The sequence below is a fragment of the Tamandua tetradactyla genome, chromosome 11, assembly GCF_023851605.1.
Source record: "Tamandua tetradactyla isolate mTamTet1 chromosome 11, mTamTet1.pri, whole genome shotgun sequence".
Lineage (NCBI taxonomy): Eukaryota > Metazoa > Chordata > Mammalia > Pilosa > Myrmecophagidae > Tamandua > Tamandua tetradactyla.
In genome coordinates, this window is record NC_135337.1 from 101,886,098 (window position 1) to 101,905,036 (window position 18,939).

The window sequence follows — 18,939 nt, forward strand, 5'->3', positions numbered from 1 at the left end:
GTCACACTTTATACCTCACCTTTCAGGCCCTGTTGGGACTTAATCTAGTTATAGGTCTTGAAGAAAAGAGGGGTGGTGGGTCATGAAAAGAAATACAAGTGCCCTTAAAGCCAATTATCTCAGGCATTCTGTTGCAGTAGAAATACAAGTGTCCTTCAAGCCAATTATCTCAGGGCATTCTGTTGCAGTTTCATCTGGTGAAACAGCATTAATAACTCCAAACAGAGGAGTGAGGACTGTTTCCTCAGGGGAGGTGGTTACAGGTTTTAGCAGGCACTGAAGGGTTAATCTCTTTAGATGGAAGTTGGATGGCAAACTCCTCTGGACATACTGAAGGTTGAAAAGCCATTTCCTCAAGGCAGGCTGGAGGTTGAGAAGCTCTTTCCTCAGGGCTGTCCATTACAGGTCTATCTAACAAAGTCTTAGCAGATTCCAGGGAGTCCATCTCCCTATCACCATCATTATCAAGTCATATGTCTGCATCCCACATTTCAGGATCTCATTCTTTTCTAATCAAAGCCCATACTTTGGGTGGGCCACGGTGGCTCAGCAGGCAAGAATGCTTGCCTGCCATGCCAGAGGACCCGGGTATGATTCCTGGTGCCTGCCCATGTTAAAAAAAAAAAAACATACTTTAACAGCAGACACATTGCAAGGTTGAGATTTTAGTTTATTACACTGTAAATCTGCTTCTCACACAATGAGGCTCTGTGTCTGTTTTTCAGAGATCTCGAGTCTGTGAACACAGGAAATAAGATTTTCTTTCAGGGCACACACGGAGACTTTTACACCTTTCATATGGTGCTTATGTTGCAAATTTGAAGCCCTCAGCTCATCCCATTCCCCCATCACTGTTTCCAGAATGTCTAACAACAACCAGCCAACATCATTATACCTCTTAATTCCACAAAAGTCTGTAAAGGTATCAAAAACACTCTCACTCAGAGCCTTGCCTCATATAGTTGTATGAATGGTATAACATAAAAGTGATATTTTGTGTATCTCTCTTGCTACCTCACACCATGGACTGTCAGTGCCATCTTTACTATTGGAAACAGAGTCATTAGGGACTTTTAGTCTAACTAGAGTAGAAAGCCAAATGTAAAATCGTATTTTTAAGATTCTGTTTCTCAAGTCCCAATCCCAGTACTAAGCTGTATCAGTCAGGGTTCTCTAAGAAAACAGAACCAACAGGAGATATCTGAAATATGAGATTTATAAAGGTGTGTAATGCAACATTGGTAAACAAAGCATCAAAAATCCATACAGCAGGCTGTGAAGGTGGAAGTTCTGATGAAGGGTCTTGACAAACTCCAGAGGAGAGGCTTGCTGGCTGAAAAAAATATCTCTTCTTCCTTAATAGTCTTCAATTGATCAGATTATATCATTTGCAGGAGTCAGGCCTTAGTTAAGTGTGCAGATATAATCAGCCAGAGCTGCCATCAACTGACTGGTGATTTAATAAGCCAGCCTTCCAGATTCACAACCAGCCATGAAATATCCTTGAAGCAATGATCAGTCCAGTGCTTGCCTGATCAGACAGCTGGGCACATCACCTGGCTAAGTTGACACCAAAATCTAACCATCACACACCTTAATGTTAGCAAGCTGCACCAGGTGTCTGGGATTCAATCCTCACTTCTGCCTGCCACATGGCTGAAGAATAGGGGATGGTAGTCTCTGCAAGGAAGATGAAATTGACAGATATTTACTGCAATTTACCAGACTCTTCTGCCAGTTCTCCCCTAGATGCCACACAGTGTTCCACCAGACTCCAGATTTTCAAAATAGTCAATTCAGACAGTTCCTGCCAGTTCAACAGCTGTTTTGGTGTAGAGACTGATCTGTGGAACTTCCTACTCTGATGTCTTCCCTCAAACCTCTTTCTATCAATTTTTGACAAGTAATGAAGGTCTCCAACTACTATTATGAATTTTCTATTTCTCTCTTAATGCCTTTGGATTTGACAACAGTGGAGCCTTGTGGTTAAAGCCATGGTTCTAAAGTCAGAACCTGATGTGAATACTGGCAGTGCCACTTCTCAATTGTGAGGAATTGGGCAAATGTATGACTCACTTCCTCCTAATTTCTTCATCAAGAAAACAGGTATAAGTGAGATGACATGCATGCAGTCTGGCATATTGCAGGGCCATAGGAAGTGGCTCTGTGAGGTGGTTCTTATGAGGTTCTAGTTAGGAAAGTTGAGTCCTTCAACTTGCTGCAATGGAAGCTTCCATCTGACTTAAATACTGTTCATGCAGGTTGTGAAGACTGCAGACTGCATGGCACATCACAGGGACACAACAATGATTCCTTGAATGAAGACAGTTTATCAGGCCCTGATTAAACTAGCTCAGAAAATGTGAAGTAGGAAAATGAGGACAATTAGGTGCTCTAAGCCCAATTGAATCCATAATACTCCATAAGTGTCAAAAAAGAGGTAAGCCAAAAAAACTCAAAACAGATTCTCTACCTTTGTAGACACAGATTCATGTTCACAGGACACAAATGGGGTGGCAGAGGTAGTCAGGGGTCATGAGAGGAGCTCAAAAAATCCATGAACTGTGGGATGGTGAGGAGGAGGATCCATGAAGACAGACCTTATGGTGTAGGATGAGGCTCACCTGTGACCAGAGCTAGGGCCAAGTTTAAAGGATGGATGACACCGTCTCAATCACCTGTCCCCAGGTGAGGGGAGTTGGGTAGTCTCCTAGAATTGAGGAGCAAGTTTTCAGAGCACCCTCAGGTCTCATAGTCCATCTGCTGAGACAGGATAACAGAGGTGTGGTCTGTCACCAGCCCAGCTCCTGTTACCATCAGAAAATACAGTCTCAAATAGTAAGGTCTGGCTATTCCTGCATCAACAAAGAATCAATTATTTTTATGGTGATGAGAAGGTGAATTTATTGAAGATGCATCCTCAAGGAACTGGAGGAAAATCTTTGCAAGATCAGTTCAGAGGGGGAAGTGTGGGTTTGGCTTCTAAAGGCCCAGACAGAGAAATGGTCAGGATCCAGAAGAAATAAAAAGAAAAAAAAAACAGAAAATAAAAAAATAAACTCTTTGGTCAATATGTCATGTTATGTTGAAGGCTCCTCCTGTTGTTGACTATTTGGGCTTTTGACCTTGTTCTTCAAAAGGGAGGAAGGTGCTGACCATAGTTCATATGATGTTCCATTCCTTCAAGCAGAGCAAAGGAGGGTTTCTGGGAACAGAGAGTAAGATTTTTGAAATTAGACCAACATCAAACTATTTCAATAACTATTATGCTGCACCAGTTTGAAGGTATTATGTACCCCAGAAAAGCCATGTTTTACTCCTTATCCAATCTTGTGGGGGCAGCCATTTCTTTTAGTCCTGATTCAATACTGCAGGGCTGAAACTTTTGATTAGATTATCTCCATGGTCATGTTACATGCCCAGTTCTGGGTGTGGCCTTTTGATTAGATGGAGAGGTGACTCCACCCATTCAAAGTGGGTTTTGATTACTTTACAGGAATCTTTTAAAAGAGGAAACAATTTGGAGAAAGCTGAGAGCTGATATAGATATTTTGAAATCGAGACAACAATAGCCCAGGTGCTAAAAAAGGACTCACAGAAATAGCTGGAACCTGAAGAGAAGAAATCTCTTGCCCCAGCAAATGATAAGCTAAGAGATGAAGCTGAGAATTGAGTCCCAGAGCAGCTTAGTGAGTGCCCACAGATGCTTAGTGAGGAAAACACTGGCATCAGAAGGTGGAAGTAACAAAATCTGGACTAGCAGATGCCAGCCATGTGCCTTTCCAGATCTTCCTTCCTTGAGTCAAGGTGTCTTTCTCTGGATGCCTTATTAGGACATATTCATGGCCTTAGAACTGTAAACTTGTAACTTACTAAATTCCTTTTTTTAAAAGCTGTTCCACTTCTGGTGCATTCTATTGCATTCCAGCAGCCTAAGAAATGAATACATATGCTTAAAATCATTTCAAGGCCACTGGAATGAAGTGATAATTTAAAAAAAGAAACACTTTTCTAGCTACTGAAGACTATACTAAGAATGTTAGCTAAAGGATTATATTGAGTATTTTCTGTTTACACAGCTATCACATCCCCCTCTCTTTTATGTGATATCATCACCACGATCATTTTTAGAACATTTACATCACTCTATTGGTCTATCTTCAGTCAATGTATCTCCTCTGGATGCCTAGTTGGACATTTTGTGGCCTTAGAACTGCAAACTTGTAACATAATAAACCCCCTTTTTAAAAGCCATTCCATTTCCAGTATATTGCATTCTGGCAGCTTTAACAAAACAAAACAGGACCCATGGGCTATTAATGCCATTGCATTCTTCTCCTTTTCTCTTATTTGCCAATTTGGGACAATTTTCTTCCAATGTCCTTCCTTTTTGCAGTAAACACACTGACTTTTACTAAGTGTCTTCTTCCTATTCTTTCTGTTATGCTCTCTTCATGCCCAGTTCCCACTTAGAACAGCTGCCAGAAGGGCAGTCTGTTGCTCCACATGCTGGTTTTGCTGTGTTGGATTGTTGAATACCTTCAAGGCAACACCTATAAGTAATGTCATGGGCATTTCAAGACCACCTTCCAGCTTTTGCAATTTACAGTGAATAGCCAGAGCGCTCTGATTAATAAAAGCCATGTTAATTATTCTGGTGTTATCTGATCTTGTGGTATGTTTCAGATTCTTTTTTATGAAAGCAGAGGGATCCTCACTAGGCTCTTGCTACACCTCCCATATTTTGTTCAGAGATTTTTGTTTTGGAGCCCATTCTTAAGGCCAGTCAAAATGCATGACTTACAGTGCTCTAAGGGAGCTCACTCCCCAGGTCATTAGGATGCCAGTGAGGATCTGCCTCGGGGGCTGCAGCACTTGGGCAGCTGTGAAAGCCGAGACCTGGGGAGATGCCTCTGGTAAGTGGTCTGCTTAGTATCTCACTTTATCTAATACCATTTGTCCTTTCTCTGAGTTTAGTAATACATTCATCAATGATTGAATATTGGCCCAACTTGGGGTGTGCAGCAAAATTGGACACAAAGGCTATTCATTTGATCCAGATCAGCCTTGTAGCTGGGTGTACTATTTCTCCAGTTTAACAAGTCAGATGTTGAAAATGGCATGTGGACCAATGTAATTCCTTGAGAGTGTCCTTCCAAATCAACTCCTAGAGGAACCTGATGCATTGGGAATTACTTTGCCCCAGAAGTGATCACATCTTGTCCAAATTGCACACCATTACAGGTATAACAGGGAGAGGCCATTCCTCCAACAAGATCATATGGGGTGCTGGAGGAGGGTTAGTGTTCTTAGTCAGGCTCACAGGCAGCACAGGGGGTGGGGATGGCACTACTACCAGACCTGCATCGGTCACTTCCCCTCCAGATGCTGGGAACTGTGAATTATATGCACTCACAGGTGGAGGAGGTAGAGGTAATGGAGAGGAAATAAAGACACCCAATGGGTCCTTCTCACATGAGGATTCTATATAAAGCTTTAACTATCTATCTCTTTTTCCTTGGACTTTGTCTAGGGGCTTCTTTTAAAACACCTTCCAATATTGTAAGCCTTCCTCTATAGTTTCTTTTCTGTGGCACCAGGTGTCCCCTGTATAGCTCTACAGTAAATTAAATCATTTTATTACATCTTTACCTTTACACAACCCCACAAATGGTTGAATATAGGGCACTTCCTCTAATCTAATGGTTTTCCTGCAATACATCTCTAATTGGATAATCACCTGGAGGTCAGGCATCCCATTCTCTGCCCACTCGGCCCCTTTACTTAATTTATATTGTGGCCACACAGAGTTGCAATAGCATATTAAAAATTTTTAAATTATATTCTTCAAATTTAGACCAATCATTAAGAATAATTCCCAAGGGAGATGTAGCCAGCACACTTTGAGTTTCCCACAGTTGGGCAATACCGACAGAAATCATGAAGACAGAATATCAGAGTAGGAGTTTCTTAAACACAGCTTGGTCCCCACACAAATACAAACTGCATAACTGTGAAAAATCAAAAGGAGAACCATAAATCTGGGGTCACAAATAGTGGGGTTCAAACCCACTGAGTCCACATGTGCAACCCTTGGACCAACTCAACAGTCTTTTCACACAATGGGTCAATTGAAACAAAAAGAAGCAAGGTAAATGTTCTAGCTTGTTAACTGCCAGAATGTGATATATCAGAAACAGAACAGCTTTTTAAAAGAGGGTATTTATTAAGTTGCAACTTTACAGTTCTAAGGCTGTGAAAATGTCCCAATTAAAGCATGCCTATAAAAATGTCCAAATTAAGGCACTAACAAGAGGGAACTTTCACTCAAGAAAGGCCAGTGAAGTTCAGGGTTTCTCTCTCAACCTGGAAAGACACATTGAGAACATGGTGATGTCTGCTAGCTTTCTCTCCAGGCCTCTCACTTCATGAAGATCCCCAGGGGTGTTCTCCTTCTTCATCTCCAAGGTCTCTGGCTGCATGGGCTCTGTGGTTCTCATGGCTTTCTCTTAGCTCTCTCACTTTTTCCAAAATGTTTCATGTTTTCTGAAGCTGGTTTCTAAGATACATTGCAGGGTTTTCCAACTCTGTATTATCCTCCTAGTTCCATATCCTGGGCACGTGTGAGAAGACCACCAGCAAGTCCTTGCTGATCAGTTGTGAACCTATCGGTCATGTGAGGGAGGCAGCAGGCTGCAAGGAGCTCACTACATGGTCACTCAGGCTGCAGCACTGCTCCTGCTCCACGTCTGTCCCTCTGAACTTCCTGGGGGCTGAAGGCTGCTTGGCCCAGAGCCTGAACTGACCCTGCTGAGGGACAGGGGCCCTGAGTGACTGAACAATCCCATCTTACCATGGTCACCTTCTTCAGTGGTCAGCCTGCTGAGAGCATCCACCTTGATTGGATGTGATGGGAACAGCATGTTCCTTTAGGGGTCTTCCTCCCAAACCATAACCCAGTCTACACCCAAGGAGAGCATCTGACAAATCCCTCAGAGGGTCTCCTACACCTTCCCTGAGCAGACATCCTCAAACAGTCAAGGTAATCAAACAAGGACAGTCTGAGAAACTTCAGCACCAAGCAGAGCCCAAGGAGACATGACCACTAAATATCATGTTGTGTCCAGGGTGGACACTGAGACAGAAAAGGGGCATTTGGGAAACTGAGGAAGTCCGAGTAAGAGAGGACCTCTGTTAGCAATAATGGATCAAATCTAGTTCTTCCATTGTGAGGAATGTTTCACCCTGATGCAGCACATGCTACCCACAGGGGATTGGGCATGGGGTGCCCGTGAGCACTTGGAGCCACCTCCCATGTTTCTGTAAACCTACAACCTGAGGGGAATTTATTGGATTTAGGAAGAACTTTGCCTTCCTGTAGGGTAGGCTTTGCACAGGCCCTCATCTGGGTCATCAAAGGAGGAACATTTGATCCTGGGATCTGGGCTGAGAGGCCAGTAGCTTCCTTGCCAGGCTCAGGCCAAGGGGTGAGGGGCTTGTCCTAGGAGACAGACATGGGCCCTCCCCACAGCCTCAGGGCCCTGCCCTGTCCTGTCCCCCCTCAGGTCCTGGCCCAGCCCCCACAACCTGGATGCAGCACCCACAGGGCCCTGTTAACCTCCAGCACGGCCATCCCAGCTCCCCAGTGACACGGCATCCACCCTGGACAGATGTCCTTTAAAGGACAGCAGGCCCCAGATGAAAGGAATAAGAGCTTTTACTTCCAAGGTTCCACCTTCCCTCTCATCAGGCTAAGGATATTGTTTCTCTCTCATGAAAATGGGAACATCTTCTATTTAAACAGGGAGCAACTGGGGATAGATACTTCCCTTCTATGGACAGGGAGTATATTAGTATATTAACTGTCAATAGCTGTTCGTGTGTCTGCCCCTTCAGTTGGTTCTTGAACTATCTTCCCTAATTTTTTCAGTGTTTCTGAATAGACAGTTTTACTGTGGAAAACATGTCCCTGCCTTCACGTCCTTCTTGTCTTTTACTATTTCAGTGAAACACTGAGGGACCCCAAGACTCTCCACGCTACTGGCCTCTGCTGCCTGCGGCCCCACTCATGAGGCTGATCGGTAAGAGGGTGACAGGTGCTGTGATTTCACCTCTAGAATAGGTCAAGGTCTTTAAAAGGCTGCAGGAGCTGGCTGCAGGAGCTGGAGGTGGTGACTCGGCTCCCTGTGACTCTGGGGCAGGAGGCCCCGCGGTGAACGTGCAGATGTGCAGGCAGAGTGCGCCCTGGACATCAGCATGGACTTGGTCTGCAGGGGCCAGAGGAGGGCTTGGTCACTGTTCTAGTTTGCTAGCTGCCAGAATGCAACACACCAAAGATGGATTGGCTTTTAATAAAAGGGGATTTATTTTGTTGGTTCCTCAGAGGAAAGGCAGCTAACTTTCCACTGAGGTTCTTTCTTACGTGGAAGGCACAGGATGGTCTCTGCTGGTCTTCTCTCCAGGCCCCTGGGTTCCAACAACTTTCCCCGGGGTGACTTCTTTCTGCATCTCCAAAGGCCTGGGCTGAGCTGCGAGTGCTGAGATGAGGAATGCCGAGCTGCTAGGCTGTGCTACATTGCATTCTCTCATTTAAGCACCAGCCAATTAAGTCAAACATCACTCATTGCAGCTGACCTGCCTCCTAGCCAAATGCAGACGTAATTAGCAACAGATGAGGTTCACGTACCATTGGCTTATATCCACAGCAACAAGATTAGGTATGCTCACCTGGCCAAGTTGACAAATGAATCTAACTAACACAGTCACATATGCCTGCACTGGGATGGGTCATGTGTGTAGGGGAGAAGGGGGCGTGAGGGTGGTCGCTGCATGGCCCCTGTGTGACCCTCAGAGGTGAGACCTCTGGAGTGTGGAGCCCCAACTCTGTCCTGCTCCGTGACCCTGCCTGTACCTTAATTCAGACTGTTATCCCCAGAACTGTAAAACAGTAAGTATCTGCTGTTTAAAGCCATCCAGTTTGTGGTTCTTTGTTAAAGAAGCCCTAACAAAAAAACTACAGTAGTTCTAGAACATCAGTTTGGTACTTATTTTTATTTTTCTATTTCTCTGGTGAAATTTCCCATATTTTCAATCTATTTTCTTTAATATTATTATACTTTTATTTTAAAGTCTTTGATTTTAATTGCTCTATAGTCCTCTTCTTTCTACAATCTTAGCCCCCATCTTCATGTCTTCAGTAGGATGTAATGCCTTCAAATAAATTATTTTTATACCTTATATGATTTTCTTAATATCCCCAGTAAAAGTGTCAGTCTGTCACATGCTACTTCACCCTACCATAACAGAAGCCTTGAATGACATTTTAAAATTTTTGGTCCTTTTTTTTAACTTTGTTCTTTGCGTATCCCAGAGATGTGTCTATTGGATGGTCTGTCCCTTTGTTCAATAACTGTACCCTTCCACAACTGGTTTTATCTCTATCTTTATTTCTATTGAATTATCCCCCTTTTCTATCTATGTTGTTTAACAAAAGTTGTTCTATAAAACTGAAGAGCACTTGATATCTTCACAGCTCAACAGGGAACATGTGCTCTCATAGAAGAAAGATTTTTCTTCTATGTAAATCAATCTGGAAAAGTTCAACAAAATATTTAAAATATATTAAAAAATTCAAATATTACACAAAATAGGAAACCCCAAAAGATGGGGTCTATTTAGCTGTGTGAGCCTCTGGGGATACTGGGGAAATTCGATTTGTAGCATATTTCCAACATTGCTAATCCTTCTCCTTATTATAATCATAATAATATCTCTTATTTGCTATCTTATTTCCTTTTCCTGGATGCCTTCATTTGGATACTCTTATAGCTTTGCCTTAATTTGGACATTTCCATGGCTTTAGAACTGTGAACTTGCAACTTATTGAATTCTCCATTTTAAAAGATATTCTGATTCCCAGGTTCTATTCCTGGAGCCTTCCCATGCAAATAAATAAATAAATAAATAATAAAGTCATTCTGTTTCTGGTATATTGCATTCTGGCAGCTTTTGCAAACTAAAACAGGGTCCCACCCAAACAATAGGTGTTTCCCCATAAGACTGGATTAGGATTAAGAGAACATGGCTTTTCTGGGGTGTAACTGTTTCAAATCAGCACACTCACCCTTATGAAACCCCATAACTTGCTTAAGACCCTTTCTACTTCACACCTCTCTTGTTGCTCACATTTGGCCTCTCTAAGACAAGTGCAAACAAAGTTGCTACTTTCCCCCTACATGGGACAGGACCCCTAGGGATGTGCCTCCTTAACACCAAAGGATCAACATACCAAATATTGATTGGTGATGCTTTCAGAGAAAAATCTTGATTAAAAGGTGGAACTGTGAAAAGAAAATAAAACAAAATAGAGTAGTGTGGGCTAATGAGTCAGAGAGTTGTACACATAGAAACTCCCTTATGCCACCCCAAAACCACCATCAGAGGCAAAACTTAAAAATGTACAGAAAAGCTTCCCTCTCTGGGAAAACAAACTTGTTTCTTAAAAAGTGCCCTACCTAGCTCCTCCTCCCTCCTGTTCCTCTTTTTCCCTTAAATACCCTCATCCAACTGCCCCATCTGGGAACACAGTTTGGGTTACTACCTGAATCTGTGTTCCCCAAATTGCAATTCTAAGACACCAATTAAATTCTGTTATTGCCTTACAGCCTACTTTGTTGTTTCTTGTTTAACAAAATATTATACAAACTCTTCCGAAGAATCAAAATGAGTGAACAGTCATCAAACCATTCTATGAAACCTGAATAGCTTTTATATCAAAGGCAGACAAGGAGAGTAAGAGAGAACAAATTTCTGTGTCAATCTCATTCTGAACATAAATGCAAAAATCTGAAACAACCAAGTAGCAAACCAAATCTGTCAACATATTAAAAAGATATAATGACCTGACTAAATTGGGTTATTCCAGAATTTTATGAAGGGTTTGATATTAGAAAATATATGAATGTACTCAATACAATAACTTATTAAATGGAAAAATCATCATTTAAATAGTGCAGAGAAACATTTAATTCAAAATCAATTATTAATTTAACATTATTAGTGTACTAATAATAAACATGAATTTCCTTAATTTCAGACAGGGTATCTATCAAAAGCCTGCATCAAAAATCAACCATAAGAGGAAATGCTGCAATCACTACCATTAAAATAAAAATAAAGGCAGTTGTGTACTAAATTTCTGCTCAATACAAGACAAGCAAAAAGAAATTATAAGAATAAGGATTGGGAAAGATAAGACACAACTTTCATTAATCAAAGATGGTAGGATTGTCCACTAAGAAACCTCAAAAGCATCTACACAAAATTTATAAATAAGAGAGTTTAGCAAGATGGCTGCCTGTTGGTTCAATAAACAAAAGTCATTTCTATTACTATACACACAAACTAAATATAGACTCCACTTAAAAAGCATAAAGGTACATAAGAATAAGTCTAACAAAATATGTGTATAATTTATATATATAAAATTCTAAAATTTATTTAAAATAATTTTAAATAACTTAAATGAAGCAATCCCATGACCATGGATAGGAAAAATCAATATTTAAAGATGCTTAAATTTAAATATTTACAGAATATATACAATTCCAGTCAAAATCTCAAGAGGGTTTTTGAGGGAATTTAACTAATTGAGTCTTAAAATTTGCATGGATAAGCAAAGGGCCATGGAACTCCTGAAAAGTGAATATGGTGGTGGGACCTCAAGATATATTATAAAATTATAGTAATTAGAACAATGGAGCATTGACACTTGGATAGTCAGACTGGTTGCAGAGAACTTCCCCTGCAAGGGGAGTTCCATGTGTGGAGAAGGAGGAGGAACTGTAGATCAGGAAAAAGGTCCTGGAACAATTCCTATCCTATGGGGAAAAAATCTGACCCTTAGCCCTAACTGCACAAAATGATAAATGGGAAAGGTAAACCTTTAAAAATAGTCAAATATTTTGACTTCAATATATCCTTCTTATATTGGCATAAGAAGAGATTTTTTGAGAATCAAAAAGTATTAACCACAAAATAAAAATGATAACGTAAGGTTATCTGTCCATCCTACACTTACATGAATAAGAATATGTAAAGCATTCCTACAAATAATGAGAGAAAGACAGACATCCCAAGAAAAGAGGAGAGGAAAGTATTTCTCAGAGATAAGGATATAAGACTGACCAATATGCTTATATAAAGATTCTCTACTTATTTAATGATAAGGGAAATGAAAATTGGGACCACAATTAAATAGCATTTTATGCATACTAGGTGGGCAAAAGTTAAGACATCTGTTATAACCAAGTTTTGGAGAGGCTGTGGATCAACATGACTCCTTAGTCACTGCTGGTAAGTGTAAATTGGTTTAAATACCTGGGAAAACAATATGGTATCATGTATTATGTTGCCCAGGTACACACCAGGCTAGTGATATTCTTGCACAATGATCCAGAAAGCAAAATGTTGTTAAAAGCAATCGTATTACTGAAATTGGTGAACTGCTGCCACATCCCACAAGATGGATGAATCTTATAAAGGTAACAGTGTATATAAAAAGACAAGTCTCAGGTAATATAAATGTTATGAAAGTACTGTTTAAAGTTAAAAAATAATAAAGGAGTTAAAAAATATGAGAAACCATAAAAAAGAAAATCACAAAATATTAAAAGTAAAGTTCTTATGGGCAACAGTGGCTCAGTGGCAGAATTTTCGCCTGCCATGCTGGAGACCCGGGTTCGATTCCCAGGGCATGTCCATGCAAAAATAAAACAAAAACAAACAAACAGAACAGTGAAGTTCAGAACCAGGGCTACCTCTGAGGGAGACAATTGGAAGCAGTATGCAGGTAAATGCAGTGGAATGTTATGTCATTCTTGTGTTGGGAGTGGGTTGCTTTAGGTTCATTATATTATCACACTTTATAACTTTCATTAAAAATCCTTCCCATATTCTTGTCTCTGTATCATACATTCTAAAGATAATAAAGGAAAGAATATGTGACTGCACTTTGTTGTTCCTTTCCTCCGGTGGTCCTTGCTCTGGCTGCAGCTGCCCCTGGCACTGCAACAACCTTTGCTCTGGGGGTGTCTCAGTGGCCCAGGTGAGCAGAAGCTGCCTGTTCACAACTCAGATGGGCTCCTTCCCCCACCCAGAGAGATTAGCACTCTTGCTTGTGGGAAATGCTGTTTTTCCTCCTACAATCTTAAACAGCAGCTCAGAAGGAGGAAAAGACAGCAAAGGTATGCAGGGACAGCATATGTAAACCTCACTCCCTTTGATGTAGAAAACTTTGTTCTTGGTCCAAGCCCACCCTCCCTTTGGACACTGTGATGCTGTGTGTTTTGCCTTTGTTTTATTTGGATAAGAGTTTTGGCTTCTGTCATGGTCATTATTTTTAACCAAGAGAGACATCAAACATTATATACTTGTCCATCTAACTTTCTATTTCAAGGTTCTGGACTCATTTACCATAGGAAAGAAGAGAAGATTCTGAGAACACAATCCTCAAGTCATCTGTTTAGAGCATGCTTTCAACTCCATTCCTAACACACTCCCTTCTTGGTTACTCACAGCCTTTTGAGTGCCCAGAAAATTGAAATTCTTTCCTCTTTTCCTTCTATGATCTAAGTATTCATGGTGGCAAAATCACCTCTTAAAGGAAGTTTGGAGTACTTTTAATTTTCTTCTTGTGGCTATTAAAGAGGTGGAAGTCACTACACTAAATCAACCTGACAGAAAATATGCCTATCACATGAACCACAACAAAAAGAGTGCTCAGCACAGGAGAGAAGGTATAATATACCCAGGGAGGGTGCAATTGCCCAAAAGCTGCCTTGAACAAGAGACTGCTCTCACAACCTACCTCTCTCCAGGACACCTAAGTGTGGGAGATTCCACGTGTCTAGGAGTGTGAATTCACAAAAGACAAGACACTATATATAAGTCACAGGTGCAGAGGCTAGAAACATGTATATCTGAGGGCAAATAATCACTTGATATTGACTGTAGATATTAATGTAATTACTAAAACTTGATTTATAAAATAGAAGAAAATAGCATGCTGTGACAAAATTTTAAATGAATAAACTTATGAAACTAAAAATCATGAGAGTTAGAGCAACATGGTGTAGAGCATAAAAGGTAGATGAGAAGGAAAAGCAAGGGAAAGATCTTCTTGGGCTGATCAGAAAATATTAATTCTTAAGTTATTCAAGAATTATAAGTTTGAATGTACTAACAGACTGAAGAGTAACCACGCATAGAACAGCAACAAGACATACACACCCCAGAGTATCAAGAAAGAAAAAGAAAAAAGCAAACATACATGCACACACAAACACGCATAACATAAAGTCAAATTTATCAGTGATCATAATAAATATCTGTTAATTCCCTTATTAGAAGAAAAGTATAAGATTAAGTCAAAGGTATAAAATGTTTACAAGACTTTAAATGCTATGATAAACAAAGATGTACCAGATAAATACTATAAAAATGAAACCCAAGGCAAAAAGTCACCAGAGAGGGGATAAAGGTATGTATACTGCTGAAAGGTAAAATTTATTAGAAGATAAATCATCAAGTTTTAATCTTCATTGAACATATAAAAGTAATTTTTTTAATAAAGAAATGATAAAACACGGTGATAGAGAATTCAACATACCTCACTTTAAAATGAATATATCAATTAGGAAAAAAAGACAAAACTAAAGTTACACAATTAAAAAGTGTTAACAAAATGTAATCATTATTCTGCAAAAGCTCCATTCACTCTGATTACTTTCCAGAAACCTACAATCTCCCTGTAGTCCCCAGACCAGTTAAGTCCTGGAACCCAGAGGAGCCAGTCTCTCCAGAATATCAGCTAGTTCCATCCTCCTATCCCATATTATTGACAGCCCTTTTTCAGTTAGAATAGGCACAGCCTAAATGCCTCTAAAGAGTGGGAGAAGGATCAAAGGAGAAGGTGGAGTTATAATAGAGAAGATAAGATTTAACAAATGAATATGACTGCTGGATTATTATATTGATATTTCTTTTAGTATCCAGTGTCTTGGAGCAGCTAGAAGAAAAAGCCTAAAACTGTGTAACTGTAACTCATACCAAACTCTGAAATCTGTGCTATAACTAATTGTTGTGGTGTGCTTTGAAATATATTGCTTTTTTGTATATATGCTATCTTTCACAATTAAAAAAAGTAATCAGAAAAATGACAGATGAAAATGGAAAGAATATCAATAGACAGATGGAAATTATGAAAAAGAACCAAACTGAGCTGACTACCACAGTAACATAAATTAAAAATTCCCTAGAGAGGTTGTTTTAGTTTGCCAGCTGCCAGAATGCAACATGCCAGAGAAGGATTGGTTTTCAATAAAAAGGGTTTTATTTTGTTAGTTCTTCAGAGAAAAGTCTGCTAAACTTCCACTGAGTTTCTTTCTTAAGTGGGAAGGCACAGGATGGTCTCTGCAGGTCTTCTCTCCAGACCTCTGCATTCCAACAACTTTTCCCGGGGTGATTTCTTTCTCATCTCCAAAGGCCTGGGCTGAGCTGCGAGTGCTGAGATAAGGTATGCTGAGTTGCTTGGGCTGTGCTACATTGAGCTCTCTCATTTAAGCACCAGCCAATTAACTCAAACATCATTCATTGCAGCAGGCATGCCTCTTAGCTAACTGCAGATGTAATTAGCAACAGATGAGGTTCACATGCCATTGGCTCACGTTCACAGCAACAGAACTAGGCATGTTCACCTAGCCAAGTTGACAACTGAATCTAACTACCACAGGGGTTCAACAGCAAACTGGAATTAGTTGAAAGAATCAGTGAACTTGAAGATAAGACAACTGAAATCATCCAGTCTGCATTGCAAGAAGAGGAAAGAATAAAGAAAAGTGAACAGAGCCTGAGGAACCTGTGGGATACCATGGGAATCCCGGAAGGAAAAGAAATCAAGAAAGAAGCAGAAAGAATATTCAAATAGATAGTGGCTGGAAACATCCTAAATTTAAATAAAGACATTAATTTACACATTCAAAACATTCAATAAACCTCAAACAGAATAAACCCAAGTAGACCTACACTGCCCCATGTTATAATCAAACTGCCAAATGCCAGAGATAAAGAGAGAATTCTGTACGCCACAAGAGAGAATCAACATGTCTTATTCAAGCAACCCTAAATAAAATTAGGTGCCAATTTCTCACCAGAAATTATGGAGGCAAGAAGACAGTGGGAAGATGTATTTAAAATGTTGAAAGCATTAAAAAAAGCCAACCAATAACTCTATACCTGAAAAAACTGTTTTTCAAAACTGAGGGAGGCATTTAAGACATCCCTAATAAAAGCTAAGGGACTTAATCACCACTAGACCAGTCCGACAAGAAGTGGTGAAGGGATTTCCCCAAGTAGAAAAGAAAGGATGCTATATAATTGACTGAAGTTACATAAAGAAATAAAGATCTGTGTTAAAAATAATAGCATGAGTAAATATAAATGCCAGCGCTAATGTATTTTTACCTGTAACTCTACTTTTAACTTACTACAAGATCTAAAAGGCAAATGCATAAAATTACAATGATGAAAATTAATTGTTTGAATGCATAATGTATAAATATGTAATTTGTGGCAAGAATTACATAGAGATAGGGGACAGAGGGATATAGGAACATAGTTTATGTATGCTGTTGAGGTTAAGTTGATATCAAAGCACACAAGATTTTATAGCTCAAGATGTCAAATTTCAGGCCTGGTAACCACAAAGAACATATTGAAGAATATGTAAACTCACAGAGACAGAAAGTAGAGTTCACCAGGAGTGTGGGGTGGGGAAAGGGGGAGTTAATGCAAAATGAGTTAAAGGTTTCTTTTTTGGGGTGAAAAGAAATATATAGTAATGGTTGGTGGTGAGGCTTGGGAGGCATCTGAATGAAAAGATGTGTGCTGTATATATGTTTCCACAATTTAAATAAGAAATAAAGATATGACAATTAATACACTATATATGTTAGTTGGGATCTAAGAATGGAAAAGAAAAGGTTCAAATGGACATTATTAGAACAAGAAAAAATAGGAATATAGAATGCAAGCATCAGACCACTATTACATTTCTTGAAGTTGATAAATCATTTAAGGGTATTACATAACTAAATATACTTGTTCATAGGAAGTGAATGACACCATTTCAAAATGATAAGTTTTTAAAAGGTGTCACTCCACCAGGTAGACATAACAATTATAATTGCAATATGCTTATAAAACAGAACACCAAAATACATGGATAAAACTCACAGTATTGAAAGGAGATAATTCAACAATAATGATTGGAAACACTAATACCCCACTTTCAATAAGGAATATAATAACTAGGCAAAAAACTAACAAGTAGTGAAATTACTTGAAAAACACTATAACCCAACTAGAGTTAACAGTCTATAGAACACTGCAACCAACAACAGCAGGATACACATTCTCCTAAGTGCACATAAAACATTCTCTGGGATAGATCATACACTGAGCGTAAAGCAAGTCTACATAAATTGTACAGTATTTAAATCATACAGGGTGTTTTCTCTGACCACAATGGAACGGAGTGAAAAATCAATAAAATAAGGAAACTTGGGAAGTCACAATTATTTGGAAATTAAATAATATATTCATAAGTAACCAATGGGTCAAAGAAGATATCACAAGGTAAATTAGTAAATACTTTGTTGTGACTGAAAATGAAAGCACAACATGCCACAACTATGGAATGCAGTTAAAGCACTGCTAGAGAAAATGTTTATAGCTGTCAATATCTAAAATTAAAAAGAAAAAATACTTGAATCAATAACCTAAACTTCCACCTTAATAAATTAGGAAAAAGAAAGACAAACTAAGACAAAGCAAGCAGAAGGAAGGAAATAATAAATACCACAGCAATAATGGATGAAATTGAGAACTGAAAAATACTAGAGAAAATTGACAAAATTAATTTTTTTAAAGTAGGAGTAATTTATTTAGCTGGAATTATTAATGAAGAATGGAGAGAGTCAAATTACTAAAATCAGGAATGAAAAAGGAGATATCACTAATTACCTTACAGCTATCTTTTTGACAGAAACTGGCAAGTTCCCCAAATTCTTATTGAAATGCAAGGGACCAAGAATAGCCAACTCAATCTTGAAAAAGAACAAACTTTGAGGACCCAAACTCACTGATTTCAAAACTTATCTTAAAGCTACAGTAATCAAGACAGTGTAGTACAAGCATAAAGTGAGACATACAGATTAATGTAATAGAATTGAGAGTCCAGAAATAAATCCTTACATTATGGTCAATTGATTTTTGACAAGGGTACAATATATTCAATGGGAAAAGTATTTTCAACAAGTGGTATTGGACAACTAGATATTCACAGGCAAAGAAATGAAGTTGGACTTTCTCATATGTCATATATAAAACATTCAAAATGGATCATGGACTTTAATGTAAAAGCAGAAACTATAAAATTCTTAGAAGAAAACATAGGAGTAAATCTTCATGATTTCAGATTTGGCAATGGTTTCTTAGATATGACAATGAAAGAACAGGCAACAAAAAGAATAAATAGAACAATTGGAATTCATCAACATTAAAACTTTTGTATTTCAAAGAACACTATCAAGAAAGTGAAAAAGGGACAAGAGGGGCCAAGATGGCAGCTTAGCAATGTGCACGTTTTAGTTCGTCCTCCAGCACAACTACTAAATAACCAGAAACAGTACAGAACAGTTCCAGAGCCACGATAGTGACCGGACACACAGCGTACCCCAGTCTGGACCAGCTGGACCGGCTGTGAGTCTCCAGAACAGTGAGTTCCCCAAGCCGCGGCAGTTCCCCAAGCCATGGCGGCTGGTGCCCGGCACCCCTCCCCCACAGGCAGCTTCCCAGAGGGAAAGGAAAGAGACTCTAACA

The 18,939-nt window shown here is 39.4% G+C and overlaps 1 long non-coding RNA gene across 9 annotated transcripts in view; it reads right to left on the reverse strand.

Annotated features, from left to right (window-relative positions):
• Positions 1–649: 649 nt before the first annotated feature.
• The window catches only part of LOC143650891 (uncharacterized), a 49,551-nt gene continuing 31,261 nt past the window's right edge, over positions 650–18,939 (reverse strand). For 7 of the 9 annotated variants that reach the window (XR_013159752.1, XR_013159751.1, XR_013159750.1 and 4 more), the window contains 2 exons: positions 10,289–10,340; positions 650–3,205 (listed from right to left, as the gene is read on the reverse strand). This is a non-coding gene — a long non-coding RNA (uncharacterized LOC143650891). The remainder of the gene's footprint in view (positions 3,206–10,288; positions 10,341–18,939) is intronic. The other 2 variants (XR_013159754.1, XR_013159753.1) reach the window with 1 other exon arrangement.